Genomic DNA, 19,978 nt, shown 5'->3' with positions numbered 1-19,978 from the left:
CCTATCAAGCATTTAAAGAATTTATGCCAGTTCTTCACAAATTATTCCAGGGAGGGAGGGAGGAGAGAGGGAGACACAGAAATACTTCAAAATCATGCTGAGGTGTTCATTTGATAACCAAACCAGACAAAAATATCATGAAAAAAGAAAACTCTTACAGTACAAAATTTTCACCAAAATACAGCAAACAGAAACCAGCAACATATAAAAAGCATTATATACTATAAACAAGTGAGATTTACCCCAGGAATGAAAGATTGGTTTAACATAAAAATCAATGACCGATGCCATATGAATAGAACAAAGAACAACCATATGATCATCTCAATAGATGCAGAAATATCACTTGACAACTTCCAAAGGCATTTAATGATAAAACACTAAACAAACTAGGAATAATAGAAAAATATCCTCAATCTGATAAGAGGATGGATAAAAAAATCCATAGCTAACATCATACTCAGTGGAAAAAGACTGAATGCTTCCCCCATAGATTGGGAACCAGACAAGAATGTCTGCTCTCATCACTTCTACTCAGTATTTTATGGAAGGTTCTAGTCAGGACAGTTGAGCAAGAAAATTAAAAGACATGATGATTGGAAACAAGAAGCAAAACAATCTGTAGATCACACATCTTGTATATAGAAAACCCTATGAAATCTACTAAAAACTATTACAATGAATGAGTTCAATATACAAAAATCAATTGTATTTCTATATATGCAATAACTAATCCAAAAATAAAATTAAGATTTCATTTACAATAGCACCAAAAAGATAAAATATTTACCAACTGTAGTAAAGGGCTGGACTCCCTTTTTTTTTTTTTAATGTTTGACGGCTAACAGCTATCAAGTTTCAAACCGCATGCCCTGTTTTACACTGCCCAGCCCCCTACTACCCCATATCTGGGAAAGCAGATTAGAAAGCCCAGTACTGCCTCCTTTAGAGCTGGCAGGAAAGTCAAACTACATAAGCCCCTTCCCACTCCCTGACAACAATAAAATAAATTGAGTTAGTATCCTTCCCTTGCTCTCTCAAGTCATTTCACACGTTTGAGAGGCCTGCACTGCTCTCCCCAGTCACCTCAGTTATGTAAGTAATAAACTCCCTCACAAACTGCTTTGTGTATGGCATCATCAGTCTTGACATCCAAACCAAATTTTGGTGGAGGTCTTCCTATCTCTTCAGGGTGACCACAACAATAGGTAGTATGACCAGGATGCTGAGACAGTGACCATCACCAGGAGCCTTTCTTCGTGTTTTGCTTACTAGCTGACTCTGCTGCCTAATAAGAAGCACACACTGGGGCACCTGGGTGGCTCAGTTGGTTAAGCGTTTGATTCTTGGCTCAGGTCATGATATCAGGGTCGTGAGATTGAGCCCTATGCTGGGCTCCGTGCTGAGTGCGGAATCTGCTTGAGTTTCTCTCTCTCTGCCCCTCCCACTCACATGCTCTCTCAAATAAATTTTTTTTTTTTTTAAGGAGAGAAAGAAAGCATGCACTTGGAGCTACTGCTTAATAGCTAGCTCATGCTTTGAGCTATGCTGCTCTGCTCTGCATTAGTGAGTCCTACAGAAAGCCCCTGTCGTAGGTTAATCTGACCCATATTGGCAGTTTCAATCACTAATGGTTTTTTGGAGACAGGAATGTGATTGGCTAGGGCCCTTAGTGTGGCCTTGGGTCATGGTTCTTAGCCTGTACCTATCTGCAAGTCTTAGAATGCAGTTGTAACTAATGCCAGGCTCAGGGGAAAGATCACCTTTTGCTGTATACAGGTCCCCTGGGTGATCACTCATGAAAAAGTAGTCATTAAAGGAAGAAACAACACACACAAAAAAGAGAAAAAGCAGTTATGTGAAGTGGTGAGGTCTGCACTCCTAAAAACAAATGGCTCTGCAGGCCCCATAAACACCTCTGTTGTTGCTGCTGCCTATGCCTCTGTCCCAAAAAAAAATCCTGATCCTTAGGGTTATAGAGAAAAACACCCATGGCATCTCTGTAGCACAGTGAAAGGGGTTCATTCAAATCTTCCTTAAGTATGGAGTCCTTAAATCCTATAAAGTAACAGTGTCATGGGAGAGGCTTCCAACCTTGGTGATACTGATCTGAAGCTCTCTGGAGGGAATCTGCAACTACAAGTGGAGGAGAGAGAACCCCTAGTAAAAACAACAGGGAAATAAAAGGAATATGGGGGTGGAGGAAGGAGAAGGAAAGAAGCCTGTATTTGGCAGAATAAACAAAAAACTGAAACCAAGGTCTACAGCTGGACTCCATTGGAAATCGAAATTTACTAAAGGAACTTATACCCAAAAGATAAAAGGGCACAGACTTTGTACCTCTATAACATAGCTTCTGAATTCATCTTAACATTCCTTTAAATGTATTAATTGGCAAACCTTTATGATTTTAATCAATACTGTGGCTCAAACCATAGTTATACCTGGGGAATCTCATTAAATTGAGATAATATCTCTGCTATAATACTCTATAATTTTAAGGGAATTACTGAACGAGAAATAAAACATAAATAAGCCTCGTCTTAACCACAAGAATTACCATCTTGCCTCAACTTCCAGACTCAGAGCATCCATTGTGGATGGATATCCCATAGTGGGATAATTTAAAGAAAATTAAAGTTTTGACACATAAAAAACTTGGCTTGACAAAATGGGACCCTATAGACCATACCTCCAGTTAAAGCAGCTAATATAACTTGCTATAAATTAAAGTGAGGCCTGCAAGAATTGAAACCCATTATACAAGACCCCTGCCGGTCATTTAACATGAAATCTGGACCATTCTTTGTCCCTCAGTCACGGTTTTTCCTTGGTTTCTGAAGGGACACAACACACCTCTATACAGCAGCTACCCACGGAGTACCTGAACAGTCTTCCCATCCCAAACAATCTTTGTAGGCTAGATCTTACCTGGATCCACCTTTCTCCAGGCACAGGTCTGACATTATAATGATATCTCTCTTTGAGAACATTTATATGACACATTCATTCAGGACATATAAATACAAAGAAAATTATAAAAAAAAAGGGATAGGTCAACTGACTAGCACTCTGTGCAAAATCCTGCCACCTTAACAAATTCCTACAAATTACTTTTTTTAAAGATTTTATTTATTTATTCATGAGAGAGACACACACAAGAGAGAGAGAGAGACAGAGACACAGGCAGAGGGAGAAGCAGGTTCCATGCAGGGAGCCCGACGTGGGACTCGATCCCGGGTCTCCAGGATCAGACCCTGGGCTGAAGGCAGGCGCTAAACCACTGAGCCACCCAGGCTGCCCAAATTCCTACAAATTATTTGGTAAACTGTAGGGTACTCTACCCTTGATACTGTCAAGAAATAGCTAGCAATTCTATCAACATCCAAAATCTTAAAAGAAGCCCAAGATCTTTTAAACTCCTTTGGGCTTGGGAGGCAAAATATTCTTCATCATCAAATTTTGCTTTAACCCACTTATGCTGTTACTTGCAAACTGGCTCACCTTTGGTAGGATCCCCTCCAACAAAGGCTCTAGAATCTCTCCAAACTGCAATCAACACATACTTCCATTAGTGCTCTCAGAGCTGATTTCACTGTAGAGGCTTTAGCAACCTCTCTCATGCCTTCTGGAGTTTCTAGACCACCAATAATGGTTACAGGTTGCTCATGGGTTTCTGGTCTAAGAAACTGTCCTCCTAGACCCTGCAATATACAATATTATATTTGCACTTAACCAGTAAGGTTGCACTTACTGGGCACATACTGATCTCTCCTGAAAAGTAAAGCTCTCATCTGCTCTGAACCTATGACCCTTTACACCAAGGTCCCCAATAAAAAGTAGCATCCCGCAAACTCAGCATAAGTAGCCTGGCCTTCTTGCCACAGAATGGAACCAAACCTGGGCTCTATGGCACAGCCTACCTGCAGAAGGGGGTGGCCTCTCTGTCCTTGTCCCTTGCCTGATGTGGCAGTGCTAGAGGAGATCACTCTTCTCCTAGACCCACTGGCTACCTGTAGAGCCCTTAGAATCAACTGATGAGCAAAAGTGGGAGTTTGTGCACTTTACAAGTGGCACCATAGCCATCACATATGATAGAGCTTGTCAAGAGCTGCTGTTTTTCATCCCTTAATGAAGATGTTCCTGAAAAGGATGCAACCCAAGGGTCAGCACAATCAGACAAATTTCAAATAGTTATCTAACACTGGATGTTTTCCTCAAAGTCAGTCCCATCTGCATGTTTTTATACTCTTGGGCCATTGTCATTGGCCTGGCAGTCTGGTCCAGCCAGTGGCAGCAACAATTCCATATTCATGGTTGCCTTCTTTAACGTTTAAATTTTTTTTAAAAAAAGTTCAAGAATCTTTTAATGCTACAGAGACCCAAAAAATAAAATTAAGGTCACACATGTTTCTATACTCCCTATAGCCACAATATAAGCTCTCACCATGACAGAGTTTTGGACTTCCAAACATTACTGATAGTGAACAAGGCAATCATTTTGCTTCTCAGAATACGTAATGCTCTTGAACAAGGCATTCAATGGAACTTCTACCTTCCTTAACAGACTTAGGCTGCAAGCCTCATAGAGCACTATAATGGCTTATTATACAAGTTCAAATTCAATTAAATATAGTATATTTTAGTCATCAAATATCAGAGCTCTCTGGCTCCTCCCATCTGAGAAAGTTCATAAGTATGGTGCTCCCCTCTTGGCACCCATGGGAAAGTCAGACCACTCAAACACCTCCCTGAGTATGGTACACTCACCGTGCCCCAATCCCTAACCACAAAAAAACTCCAAATTAATCTTTTCTTGCTCTCTTTCAAGCCATTTGGACCTCCTTGGAAGATGTGCTCTGCTCTCCCCAGAAATATGAAATATCTAGGTAATAAAGCTTTTTATATCCTCTTGAGGTATGTTTGTGGCATTATCAATCTCTGCTAGGAAAGAGAAGCAAATGAGGGCTTTTCATTTCATTGTCTAAGGTACCTATGCAATCACTTCTACTGATAAAGTTTTCATTACAGTTGACCTTTAAACAATAGAGGTTTGAACTGTGTGGGTCCACTTATACATGTTTTCTTTTTTTCAATAAATACAGAACAGTATTTTAAAAGTATTTTCTATTTCTTATGATTTTTTTAACATTTTCTTTTTCTCTAGCTTATTCTGCTGTTATAGTACATAAAGACATATACAAAATAGGTTAAGAACTATATGTTGGTTTATGGTCACGAGTAAGGCTTCAAGTTAACAGCTATCAGTAGTAAAGGATTTAAGAAGAAAAAAATTACAGGCAGATTTTAGACTGCACAGGGAGATTGGTGTTCCTAACCCCCACATTGTTCAAGAGTCAACTGTATGTGAGAACGAAGGTAGAGATTTTTGGGTTTTGCTTTGTAGGAGTTTTACTTATACCAGAGTGCTTGAAAGTATAACATGCACTGCTTCTAGACTATAAAGCTATTTCATGAAAAGGCTACTCTGTAATATTTCATTTTGCTTTACCATAAATCCAAATTACTTGAATATTTTCCTAATACTAAATGGAAATTAGAACAAATTTGGGAGTTCATCTATATTTTCAAGTGGCTACACCAGGAATAAATTTAACGAAGTGTACAACTTTTTCAAATAAAAACTACAAAACATTATTCAAAGAAATTAGAGAAAATACAAACAAGTGAAAAACATTCTATGTTCGTGGATTAGAATACTCACTGTTGTTAAAATGACACTACTCTCTAAATTGATCTACAAATCACTGCAATTCCTATCAAAATTCTACCTGGCTTCTTTGCAGGAACTGACAAGCTGATCCTAAAATTCATACGGAAATTCAAAAAAAGAAAAAACACAGAATAGTCCAAATAATCCTGAAACACAAAGTTAGAGAGCTCATACTTCTAATTTTCAAAATCCAGTACAAAGCTATAGTAATCAAGACTGTGTGGTACTAGCATAAGGACAGACACAGCCTAATACAAGAAAATTGAGTTTCCAGAAATTCAGTTTATGGTCAACTGATTTCAATAAGGCTGCCAAGTCCATTCAGTGGGAGAAAGAAATAGTTTGTCAATAAATGGTCCTAGGAAAACTGAGTATACAGATATGTAAGAAGGATGTTAGAGTATGACCTCTTGTCATACTAAAAACATCTCAAAAATGGATTAGAGAATTCAATATAGATGCTAAACTATACAACTCTTAGAAGAAAAGATATACCTCATGACCTCAACTTAGGCAATAATTTCTTATATATGGCACAATAAGCATAAGCAACAAAAGAAAAGGAAAACAAAATGAATTTTGATCAAAGTAAAAGCTTTCAAAATTAAAAGCACCATGAGCTATCACCTCATGACTGTTAGGATGGCCATCATCAGAAAGATAAGAGATAAATACTGGTGTGGAAGTGAAGAAAAAGGAACCATTGCACACTGCTGGTGGGTTTGGAATTTGGTACAGCAACTCTGGAAAACACTATGGAGAACTCTCAAAAAATTAAAATGATCTAACAATTCCACTTCTGGGAATATATCCAAAGGCAAAGAACATAAAGATATCTGCACTCCCATGTTTATAGCAGCATTATTTACAATGGACAAGACATGGAAACAACCTAAGTGCCTATCAACAGATGAATGGATAAAGAAGTTATTTTACACACACACACACACACACACACACACACACAAATTGGAATATTATTCACTCGAGAAAAATGAGAAAATCTGCAGCAACACGGGTGGAATTTGAAGGCATTATGCCAAGTGAAATAAGCTAGAGAAAGACAAATATCGTATGATCTCACGCACATGGAGAATCTTAAAATAAAAATACAATAAAACCCAAAATGAACGCATGGAAAAAGAGATCAGACTTGTAGTTACCAGAAGCAGGAGACTGGGGGAGGGGAAACTGGAGAAAGATGGTCAAAAGATACAAACTTCCAACTAAACGATAAATAAGTACTCAGGGTGTAATGTACACCATGATGACTACAGAAGTTGTCAAGGAAGTAAATCCTAAGAGTTCTCATCACAAGGAGATAATATTTTCCTTTATTCTTCTTTCTTTTGTTTTTATTGTGTCTATGTGAGAAGATGCATATTAGCTGAACTTCTGTGGCAACTATTTCATAACATATGTAAATCAAACCATCATGTTGTATGCTTCAAAGTTATACAGTGATATATGTCAAATCTCAGTAAAACTGAGAAAAAAATGTGAAAGCTTTTATATTCAAAAGACACTATCAAGAAAGGGGAGGCAATGCAAGAATGGGAGGAAATAGTTATAAAATATATATCTGATGGCTTTCTAGTATCCAAAATATATAAATAACTATATAACTTGACAATGAAAAGAAAAATAATCAAATTTTAAAATGAGCCAGGATTTAAGCAGATATTTCTCCAAAGAAAATATGCAGAGTGCCAATAAGCCTATGGCAAGAAGCATAATCTCCTTAGCCATCAGGAAAATGCACATCAAAGCCATAATGAGAAACCACCTCACACCCACGAGAATAATTATAATCAAAAAGACAGACAGGACACCTGGGTATCTCAGTGGTTGAGCGTCTTGCCTTTGGCTCAGGGCATGATCCCAGGGTCCTGGGATTAAGTCCCACATTGGGCTTCCACAAGGAGCCTGTTTCTCCCTCTGTCTAGCTCTCTGCCTCTCTCTGTGTGGCTCTAATAAATAAATGAATAAAATCTTAAAAAAAACAGACAGACATTAACAAGTGTTGGCCAGAATATGGAGAGTGGGACCTTGTATACCAATTATAGGAATGTAAAATGGCGTAGCCACTTTGAAAAACAATCTAGCAGTTCCTCAAAAAGTTAAACATACAGATACCATATGACAGAATAATTCTGCTTCTAGGTATATCCCTACAAAAACTTGCATGTGGATATTCATAGTGGCATTCTGCATACAGACAAAAGGTAGAAAAATGCAAATATACATCGACAAATGAATGGATAACCAAAATGTGAAATGCCAATGCCAATACACTAGAATATTTTTTAGTCATTAAAAGGAATGATGTAATTGTACATGCTGCAATATAGATGAACCCTGAAAACATTAATGCAAGTGAAAGCAGCCAGACTCAGAAGGACACATATTATATGATTCTATTATATGAAATGTCCAGAATAGGCAGATCCATGGAAACAGGAAGATTAGTGGTTGCCAGAGGCTGGGGTTTGGGAAAATGAGGGGTATTTGATACTGGGTATAGGGTTTCTTTCTTTTGGGGGTCATGCAGATGTTCTATTATTTATTTATTTATTTATTTACTTACTTACTTACTTATTTAAAAGATTGTATTTATTTATTCATGAGAGACACAGAGAGAGAGGCAGACACAGGCAGAGGGAGAAGCAGGCTCCATGCAGGCAACCTGATGTGGGACTTGATCCTGGGACTCCAGGAACACACCCTGGGCTAAAGGCAGGCACTAAACCACTTGAGCCACCCAGGTGTCCCCATGCAGATGTTCTAAAATTGATTGTGGTGATGGTTCATAATTCTGTGGATATACTAAAAACCAGTGAACTGTATTCTTTAAAAGGGTGAATTCTATGTAGTATGTGAGTATATATCAATAAAGCTGTTATATCAAAACAAAAGTTTAAAAAAAAAAGAAAATTCTTGTCTTTGGTTCAGAAATAGGCTTACACTACGGTAGAGAAATGGCTATTATTCCAATCTCTTCACTGTCAAAAGGCCTGTATCAGATACAGAATTTGGTCTATCATTTTGAGTCCTCCCCCCAAAAAACAGACAAGTGAATGACACACTTGGCAGAGCAGATCAAAGACCCTTCCAAATGGATGTAACAGTAATGGACAAATTAATTAAAATAACTTCAAAATTAATAAACATCTAAAAAAATCCCCTCTAGGATTCAATATCCAAATCCTATCCATAGAAGCTGAAGGATACTCACGTTTATCAAGGCTTCATATTCTTGCAACATTTTTTTTAAAAAAGATAAAAATTCCTGTTTGAGCAACAAAAGATATTTTGCTGCTACTGAATGTTTAAATGATGTGCTGCTCTTTCAAAGTAATACTGTTTTTCTTTTGAAAGGTAAGTCTTTTGAAGAATGCAAATCTTCATATTTCAATGAAAACTGAAGAACTAGATTTGTTCTTACCTTTTTCCTTTTTACATTGATTCTCCTTTGAGTATATATTTAAATAAATATCTCTGCTTGCAATATCTCAATCAACTAGAACCATACTATCGTGCTTTTAAGGGTGCAATATTATATTGATAAAGGTCCATTCTTCATTGTCCAACATACTTGATATCCCAGGCAGTAAAACAGACTTTAAGAAAGTAAATGTATATTAATCCAATTCAATATGCATTCACAGATGCATACCACTGGCAAGCACTTCAGGAGGAGGTACTGTGGGAAATTCAGAAACAAAGAAGTGCTTCCCCAGGTGGGGCTTACAACCTATTGAATCAGAGGTACTCACTAGAAATCACTACAGCCCGAGAGAAAGGAGAGAGCAAGGCCAGAACAGAGGTAGGACCTAATGTTATAGGAATAAAAGAACTAAATGAAGGTAAAATCAAGTAAAATGAATCAGAGTTTTTCTTCAAGGCCTTTTTTCCTTAGAATTTTATGTGAGAAAGATAGGGTTTTTTTTTTTTTCTGGCATATTTGTATGTCCAGGGAAAGGTATTCTTTGAACTGAACTATTTTTTTAAACCTTTCTAAGATCTTCCTAGTTGCTTTGATAAACAGGTTGTTCTTTTGCAGATCTTCTGTAGGGAGGTGGTCTGCTTTGCTCAGCTAGCTGAAAAACAATTCCTCTCACCTTGCTCTCAGGACCATGAACAAACAGCAGCTGTTTTTACCAAGCTACCTTCACATGGGGAAACTGTGAGCAAACTCTTTAGTATGAGGGCCACAACTCCCCCACAGGAGAAAAGAAGGACAAAATTAAACAAAGCAAGGGAACTGACCTGTTTCAGGATTGTACTCAAGATCTGGGTTTGATACAACTGCCCATCAAGGGTATAATCTCAGGCCAGACTTAAACTTTTTGAGCCTCCAAGATGCCTTCCCCTGTGATGATCTTCACCTCCCCCTTGTCCCTACCATTATGGAGTCCCCTCCCACTGACTTGTGTGACTCCGAGAACCCTAAGGGTGTGAAAGACATTGGAAAGACATTGCAGCTTGGTCCTTGGTCTCTTGGGCTGCTCACTTTGGGGGAAGCCCAGCACCACGTGGTAACTCCCAAGAAGCCTTGTATAGAGACCCACATGGGGGGAACTGAGGCTTTCCTGCCAGCAGCTAGCACCAACTTTCCAGCTCTGAGTGAGTCATCTTAGAAATGGGTCCTCTGGCCTCCAGCTTTCAGATGACTGCAGATTAGTTAACATCTGACTCTCTGGATTTGGGGGGCAGTTCAGTGGGGCATTCTTTCCACCAGCTCAGTGATGCCTCAGCTCTACATAGGGACAGTCTAAGTTTTAGCTATAAAAGTCCCACATCTTGGGAAACCCCTGAGCACCACCAGGCAAACCAGGAAGGCTGATCACCATAGATTTATAACTCCCACACTTAAGTAGCAACTTCAACATTTATAGCACAGCCGTGAATCTGGATATAAGTGGAATCCCAGAGTGTGAAGAATGATGAAAACAAGGGAGATATGCCAATGGTAATGATATGGAATGAGCTGCCAGCCAAAGGAGAGGGTAAATTCTCTGATGTTGATCTCATCATCTCAGCAAAAACAAATCATTAACACTGGGGGAAAAAGTTCCAGTGCTGGGGAAACTTATTAGCCACATACAAAGGATTGTAGCTGGACCCTCACCTCCCACCATATGCAAAACTTAACTCAAAATGGAAGACCAATCTAAATTTAAGAGACAAAACTATAAAACTCTCAGAAGGAAATACAGACATAAATAAATCATGAACTTGAGTTAGGCAGAGCCTCCTTAGATATAAAAACATAAACAAAAGAAAAAAATTGAGAAACTGGACATTATCAAGGTTTAACCCTTTTTTGATTCAAATGATTCAATCAAGAAAGTCAAGAGACACCCACAAAATGGGAGAAAATATTATAAATCATATACATAATAAGGGACTTGTATTAAAAATATACAAAGAACTCTGGAAACTCAACCCAATTTAAAAATAAGCAAAGGGATCCCTGGGTGGCGCAGCGGTTTGGCTCCTGCCTTTGGCCCAGGGCGCAATCCTGGAGACCCAGGATCGAATCCCACATCGGGCTCCCGGTGCATGGAGCCTGCTTCTCCCTCTGCCTATGTCTCTGCCTCTCTCTCTCTCTCTGTGTGTGTGTGTGTAACTATCATAAATAAATAAAAATTTAAAAAAATAAGCAAAGGATTTGAGTAGACAATTCTCCAAAGAAGATACACGAATAGCTAATATGTGAATTTTCCAACAATCACATAATCACATGTTCAACATCACCTGTCATTAGGGAAATGTAAATCAAGACCGTAATGAGATATATTTCACATCAAGAGGAGAGTTACAATTTAAAAAGCTGATAATAACAAGTGTAGGAGACACTGTAGAGAAAGCAGAATCAAGCACAGAATGGTGGGAATGTAAAGTAGTACAACCAGTTTGGAAAACAGTCTGGCAGTTCCTCACAATGTTCAGTATGGAGTTACCTACAATATCACAGCAATCCTACTCTTAGGTACATTCCAAAAGAAGTAAAGACAAATATCTACACAAAAACTCATGTACAAATGTTTACAGTGACATTATTAATAATAGCCAGAAGTGGCTAAAAGAACCCAAATAGCCATCAGTGATGAATTTAAAAATAAACTGTTACATATCCATACAATAAAAGATTATTCAGCAATAAAAAGGAATTGTTATGAACTGAATTATTTCCTCCAAAATAAATATGTTGAAATCCTAATGCTCAGTGTGACTGTATTTGGAGATAGGCCTTTAAAGTTAAAACAGATCACAGGGATGGGGCCCTAATCCTATAGAACTGGTGTCCATTGCACAGAGAAAAGACCATTTAAGGACAGAGAGAGGAGGCAGCCATCTGCAAACCAAGAAGAGAGGCCTTCCTAGAAACTAATCTTGCTGACACCTTGCACTTCCAGCCTCCAAAACTATGAGAAAATAAATTTCGATTGGTTAAGCCCCCCAGTCTGAGATATTCTGACAGTTGAAGCAGACCCATACAAGACTGAAGTACTTATATACACTACAAATTGGATGAACCTTGAAAACATTAAGGCAAGTGAAAGAAACCAGACAACAAAAGGCCACATATTATGGACTCCATTATGTGAAATGTCTAGAATAAACAAATAGACAGGGGACAGAAGAAAGATTAATGGCTGCTGGGGGCTGGGGTTTAGGAAAATTGAGGAGGACTTGATAACTAGTATAAGGTTTCTTTTTAGTAATGAAAATGTTCTAAAACTGATTGTAGTGATGGTTGCACAACTCTGTCAATAGACTTAAAACCACTGAATTTACAATTTATATGAGTGAATTGTATAGTATGTGAATTATATTGCAATAAACCTGTTACTTAAGTTGTTATTAAGAGAAACACAGAGAAAGAGAGAGAGCATAAGTGCTAGCCAGCTAGTTAACTAGCTTCTGGAAAGGGAAATAAAGAGGCAAGAGGAAATAAAGAGGAAAAAGACAGAAATTAGGCAGAAGGTGGATGACTAGATCAGACCTTCTCAACCAACCTAAAAGAGAGATGACTAATGTAGAGGTATTTCTAGCAACAGCAAGTAGCAGAGCCACTTGACGTGACCATGAAAGGCCAGGGAATGAAAACTGCCCTGAGGAGAGTAAAACTGAGGAAGTAGGAGAAGGAAGAGAAAGAGAAGAGAGCTGCACTGCCTCTAGCTTCATTCAGTTCTGCTGAGCTCAAGAAACATCCACTGAACATACTCCAGGTGTCAGGCTACCTCTCGCAAAATAAAAATAAGTAACGCCTAGTCCCCACTAACATGGGCACAAGACTCATATGTAGAAAATCCCAATGAAATATGCTTTGTGTAGGAGCACAAAGGGGACAAAGTCCTGAACCCAGGCTGGGCTCACCAAGAATGGGCTGTTGGAAGAGGTAAGTTTGAGCCAGATCATGAAGGGAGCAAGCTGAGTTAGGTACAGGAAAAGGAGAGAGGGTGTTTCAGGAAGGAAGCTTCTGAGCAAGGCAGGGAGAGCCAGATCTGATGGTGGAGAGGGAGGCTGGAGGAACTTGATTGGCATTAAGGTGCTTAGTGTGTGGTTTTTCTCCTGACCAATCCTGAGCAATGGAGAGCCAGTAAAGAATTTTAAAGGAAGGAGAATGGGTTTCATTTGTGGTATAGAGGATGGGTTGGAAATGGGAAAACTGGATATAGGGCCCTCAACTGGGAGGCAGTAAGTAAGGAGAGAAGACCTGACATTCTGAGAGCAGGAAGGTAGTAGAACGGATATATTCACATTAAAAATCCAGCAGGTCTTGCTGATAGATTTTTGGGGGGCCATGGGTGAGGGAAAATAATCCCCTTTGTTACAGGAATAAGAAAAGACCTACATACCTGCAAAATCTCAAAGGGAACCACAGGACTGAAGCCATGCCCCACTGAGATCATGTACACCTGAAAATACAATAATCTGTAGGGATTTGAGGAAAATCCTTCTCACTTCAAAAAGAATATAAGCAAGCTTTGGCCAGAAGAGTCTGATGGAAGACTTTCCTACAGATGGGTTGGACAGCTCATTTAACTGGTAGTGAGTGGTGACTCAACTGGCTTTATTTGTTACACAGGACAGAAAGTGCAACTACTCAAAGTTGCTTGGTCTGGGTATGTTACTGTGTTTGGAGTTATGAAGAAATTGGTGGTAAAACAGAACACCATGCTAAATGAGCAATAAATAATCTGCAAAACCAAACGATCCATCCTAGTTATGCAGTGTGTCTTTAAATGAGGCCCAAATCACAAGATTTAATTTCTTATAATAATCTAAAAAACTGGGACTAAGCATTTTTGGATTATCAGGATAACCAGGATCTGAGTACCTGCATTCGCATTTGTCTAGATGTTCAATCACTTAAAGTGACCGCATTTAAGAGATTCACAAATATCCAGTGATGTATTTTCTACTGTACTAGCCTAAAACAACCACTAGGGAGAGTTAACCTATGTGCACACTTGGTGGATGTATAAATGAATCAGAGCCTCTGCATTAAGAAAAGGGATTTGGAAAGGGGTAGGGTCAGGAACAGGCATAAGAGTGCTACAAACAGAAAGCCAATTAGCGGAAGGGACAACTACTGTAAATACTACAAATGTCATACTTTTGTTGCTGGATAGATCTGCTTACACATAGAAGTTGTTTAAAAAAAGAGGTCAAATACAGGTGACCTTGTACTAACACATCTTACAGATTTAGAAGAGTTAATTATTTTTAACTGACTCCAAATCTAATGCTACTTAACTGCTGGATTATAAATGCGGTTGGATAATGTCCTTGGATCCTGTTCCTATTAGTGATTCTCAGGGAAATCAGCAGAGGCTCAAAGCTAATCGAAAGGAACAATATTTTTATGATCAAATGCAGTTGAATCATCTGTCTCTTGATGAAAGTCTTTAGCATTTCAAAATAGAGGAAAAATCAAAGCACTTCCTCTATCTGCTAAGGAAAAAAACTCAGAAAATTGTAATGTGATGACATAACATGTCTTTTCCATGGAGTGCATTTAAAAACACAGTTCTCATAATGCTTTTACAATATTGATAAAACGGATTCATTTTACGACCCTGAACCCTAAGAGGTGCTGGTAATCCACAGTGACTAGATTTAAGGAGACTGCCAGCTCAAGGTGGCAGACAGAACACAGATATGTTGACCTCCCTTTAACCAAAGATGTCTTAAAACGAGTATAATCCAATTTTAAGACATACAATGAACAATAACAGCCAACATTTATTGAGTTCTTGCTACTAAGCACTTTACATGAGAGACAGAAAAGAGACAGGTACTTACTGAGCCAGATATTTCAACAATTCTGGGACACAGAACACAAATGGAGGCCCCTGGCTGCTGGGCAGAAGAAGAGAAGCACAGCCTGCAGCAGATATGAGAGCAGCGCTGCAGTGGAGGAAGTAGCCTGCTGGCCTCCCAGCCTGGACTGCCAGGGGCACGGGATGCAGATCCCAGGACAGGAGGAGGACAGTGGACACAGAGTGCGGGAGCTGCCGCAGGGGTTGGGGGGGCATACAGTGGCCAGGACCCAGGTATTCAGCCCCTCCACGACCTGCCAAGCCCCAGAGGAAGAGGAAAATGCCTTCCAAAGAGTTTGAGGAAATGAACTTCCAGTTCCTCCAACTCAGTAAGAATGATACAAAGATTTTCGGGAAATCATCCAGCATAAAGCAAACAACACAAATTTTTAATAAAGGGAAAAATTGTCCCTAAGGATACAGAGAGAATTCAAGCAACAAAATCTATCTTTTAAGAAAGATCTAATTAGCATCCTCAGAGAAATTTGGGAAGATATTACAACAATAAAACAAAGAACAATATGTTACGAGAGCAGCAATCAGAAACCATGAGAGCACTCTTGGAAATTAAAAATACAAGAACAACCCAATAGCAGGGTTAAAAAATAAATCCAGAAAGGTTGCCCAAAATGAAAAAAAGTAATACAAGGTAAAAGAAAACAGGTAAGGAAAAGAAGACACGAATAATTCCTCTGGGAGGTCCCCAAACCAAATAGCAGAAAGTGCAGCACGAAAGAGAAAACAGCAGGAGAAATCAACAACATAAGGTGATGATTCCTTCTCTCACTCTAGTTTAAGATTCTACCTACCCATACCACTCAGTGCTCCCCAACTTCTGAACCTGTACTTTGAAGTCATGTTTTTATATAGTTTTGGATTAAAGAGAAGAATGTATAAAGATGAGGACATACCCCTTGCCATACTATATAAAATCTAGTAAGACAAAGTTTGTGCTAGGAACTCATACAAAATGATCAATTAGACACATGCCTTGAGATTCCATGTCAACCAAGGTCAAAGATAGCAGAACAATAAAATCTAGATTATGCATCTTCATCTTCACTATCATTTTAAAAAGCAAACAGATAGATCAGGTAATCACAAGGACCATATCCTTCGGCTAAGTCTCATTAGAATCAGTAGTGGATTTTTTGCCTGAAGAGGTAAGCTAGGGCTGGCATACTCCTCCTTGCTTTTTGTTCTTTAATTATTTCCCTTCCCCTAGTCTATTCTGGTGTGAACATTACTCACAGGTCCACCTCAGAACCATCTACTTCTCTCCCTTCCCCACCTACCACCACTTGACATGGGCTACCATTTCTGGTACGGAAGCCTCCTTAAACAGTCTCTGTTTCTATTCCTCTTATCCCACTCCACTCTCTTCCTGTCCTTCAAAACATTTTTCAAATTTCAGTCTAACGGACATTTTAAAAAATGAAATAGGATCATATTCAAGGCACTGGTTAATACTCTTTATGGCACCATCTTGCTTTTAGGATAAAAAACAAATTTCTCGGGCCACCTAGGTGGCTCAGTTGTTAAGTGCTGACTCTTGATTTCCACTCGGGTCATGATCTCAGGGGTGGGAGATCAAGCACTGCATCTGGCTCTATACCCAGTGTAGAATCTTCCTAAGACTCTCTCTCTCTCCCTTTGCCCCTCCACCCCATCTCTCTCTTAAAAATAAAATAAAATAAAAATGAAAAACGAAAGGGGCTCCTGGGTGGCTAATTCAGTTAAGCATCTGACTCTTGGTTTCAGCTCAGGTCATGATCTAGAGTCATGGGATCCAGCCCTGCAATGGGTTTTTCGCTCAGCAGGGAGTCTGCTTGAGATTCTCCCTCTCTCTATCTCCCTCTTCCCTCCCCTTGCTCCTATGTGCTCTCTTTCTATCCCTCCCTCTCTAATAAATAAATCTTTAGTAAAATAAAAAAATAAATAAAAATTTTTTTTCTCATCTTTCCCTGACACTCTACATTCCAGCCACACCTATCTTCACATGCACCATTCCCTCTGCCTCAGATATCCTTTTTTTCCACTCCCACTATTGCTGCCACATCCCTCACCCCACACCTCAAATTCTTTACCTCTTCATACCTTACTACATCTGAGAAACTTTATTGGACTGACTAAGGATTACATTCCCCACCCGAGTTCGGAGCTCAGGAGACCGCCATCAACAGCATTTGTTCACACTGTATTTTAACTGCTTGTGGGATCTCTTCTATCTTGTTCAGGGTTGTATCCTCAGTGCCTAAAACAAACTGACACACAGTAAGTGCTCAATAAATGTTTATTAAATATGCAAACAGTGTTTGTCCAAATAAAAAGAAAGAACAATTACGCCTGTGACCAACCCAGAGCCAATGAAGTTGACTTTCTGGGTCTGGGTGGAAGAAACTAGAATTTTGAATAAATGTCTCCAGGGCATTATTAGGCATGTTCAGTTGCAATGAAAGTCAAAGCTAGCACAGCTTTATTTGCCAGATGAACAATGAAAATGCAGCCATTGTCAATGTCCATTTCAATAGTAGGTAGAAATGGTAATGTTGAGAGATATATGAAGATAAACAGCAGAACAAACTGAATGGTTCAAAACAAATGGCTCTTCTCCAGCCTCCAAGATAAATCCCAGAGTCATCCAGTGTCATCGAGACACGGAAGGAACTATATTTAGGCCACATTCTCTTTTATTATCTCCATAATTCATCAGTATGTCTTGGAGGGTTATTTTCACATTTGATATAAACTTTCCTTGGTAGATGCTAGCTACCATTCACATGAAATTAAGTAAAACAATGATAAAAATACTGAAATGGCACTTAGGTGATATCAACAAACTGTTCGCATTCTTAACACAGGCATCAACACTTTGCCCACTCTGTTCTTCACCTATTCCTCTCCTTTGTCTTGGAAGAATCAATGTCCTACTTCTCTTCCAAGGTTTACTCATAGGCATGAGATCTTGATCTCACTATTTCTGGGTATTTCTAACAGTTATCACCACCTCTGTCCAGCTTCTTTCCATAGCCTTTCCATAGGCCACTCTCTTGCATTTCAAACTAGTTCCAATCTCTTCCACCACACTCTAAAAAAACAAACAAACAAAAAAAAAACCCTCCCTGCTTCCACCTCCAGCTAACACCCATGGTTCTGTTCTCCATCAGCACATTTTTAGAAACAGCAGAGTCTATTCTCATTGCTTCTACTTCCTCCATTTTCATTCACTTCTCAGCCTGCAAATAGGTGACTGCCACCCCCACATTTTACTAAAATTGCTCATTCAAAACTAGGTCACCAACTGCTTCCTAATATCCAATCCCAACAGCCTCTCTGCATATCTACTTATTCTTCTCATGTGAGACAGTTTTGGCCATTTTTCTCTTTTGGAAATTCCCTTTTCCTTAGATTCAAATGCTGAATTTTCCTGGAGCCCCCTGCACACTTCCCACAGAGTTCTGTCTCTTATTTTCTTTCTTCAGTCACTCTTTAAAGGTGGGTAGAAAGTTCCCTCTTGATTTTTTTCTTCACTCTTCTCTCCCTCTCTCTTTCCCTAAATCTACTCATCCTTTTTCACAGCTTCAACTTATACCTAGGCTAATGACCCCCACATTTTATCTTTGGCTTAGACTTCTCTCCAGTCCCAATTTATGCCTTTTATAATTTTGACCTAAATGTCCCCTAGGAACCTCAAACTCTGCATATGTCAGATAACTTGTCCACCAACACTCCTCATTATTACTGAGCAACTGGTCCCTGTAAAGTATCTGAATCACCCAAACTGATGATTGAGAATGGGTATACATTCTACTTTTACTCCTTAGCCTGGAAAACTATTTTCCTTCAAAATTCAGCTCAATTCACCTCATCTGGAAAATATCTTCAGAGCCCCTATCTGCATGAGCAGAGTTGGGTACTCCTCCCTCATGTGTGTTGTGTACATGTCCATCAAGCATTCCTCACCTCTTATTACAATCACAAATTCATCTCTCTGTATCCCCACAAAATCATGGACTATACATTTAATCTGTGCATTCAGAATACACAGACAAGCAATCCACAGTCCATAATAAGTCCTAAGAAAAATTTTTGAGTAGTTGAATAGTTGAATGAATAATATAGTGAATAAAGGAATGAATCTGATCATCTTAAGGACTGGCAGTTCTCTAAAATAGCTGTCCATTGGTCAGCAAACTAGCCTACTACTATACTATCATTTGTTTTTGTAAATTGTTTTACTGGAACACAGCCATGCTCACTAATTTAGATATTTTTAAATATGTAAATTACATATTTGTGGCTGCTTTTGCAGTACAGAAACTGAATTCAGTAGTTCTAACAGAGACTATATAGCCTACAAAGCTTAAAATATTACTATCAACATTCTACTTCCATTAGTATCATAGTGCTAATAATACTGGAAATGTTTATGGAATTAATTCATGCTTCACCAGGCCTCATTCTTTCTATTACTGAAATCTGCTGGAATGAGAAGAGCCACAGAAGGTTCTGCTGCTCTCTGGGGTATCCAAAAGACTTCACACTAATAATCCTTTAGACACTAAATTCATTAAAAATTAAAACTAGTCTTCTAACACAAATAAGAAGATTAAGAATTATTATAAGTTTTGGCATCAAAAAGGCAAAAAAAATCATAAGAGAAAAATAATGCCACCACCTTATAATTCTTATCTTAGAAATAATGAGCATATGCCTAAATTTTGCTAAATAACTGACATTATATGATCATTTAGACTTTGCAACAAATACTAACTGTCCTTGTGTTTTAAATTGCTCTGATCAAGTTTAGCTGCTCCTTAAGGTATGTTACATTAACTTCATTATGGGCATTTTAAAATTTGGAATGTCCATCCTGCCTTTAAAAAAATTAAAGAGGAAACCTTACACA

General features: G+C 38.7%; 1 protein-coding gene across 6 annotated transcripts in view; it reads right to left on the bottom strand.

Moving 5' to 3' along the window:
- MTUS2 (microtubule associated scaffold protein 2) overlaps positions 1-19,978 on the bottom strand; it is a 577,843-nt gene that overhangs the window by 343,693 nt on the left and 214,172 nt on the right. The gene's annotated exons all lie outside the window — the stretch shown is intronic.

Source organism: Nyctereutes procyonoides, unplaced genomic scaffold (assembly GCF_905146905.1).
Source record: "Nyctereutes procyonoides isolate TBG_1078 unplaced genomic scaffold, NYPRO_anot_genome, whole genome shotgun sequence".
Lineage (NCBI taxonomy): Eukaryota > Metazoa > Chordata > Mammalia > Carnivora > Canidae > Nyctereutes > Nyctereutes procyonoides.
Note: the sequence above shows the minus strand (reverse complement) of the source record. Positions and strands in the feature narration are given on the sequence as shown.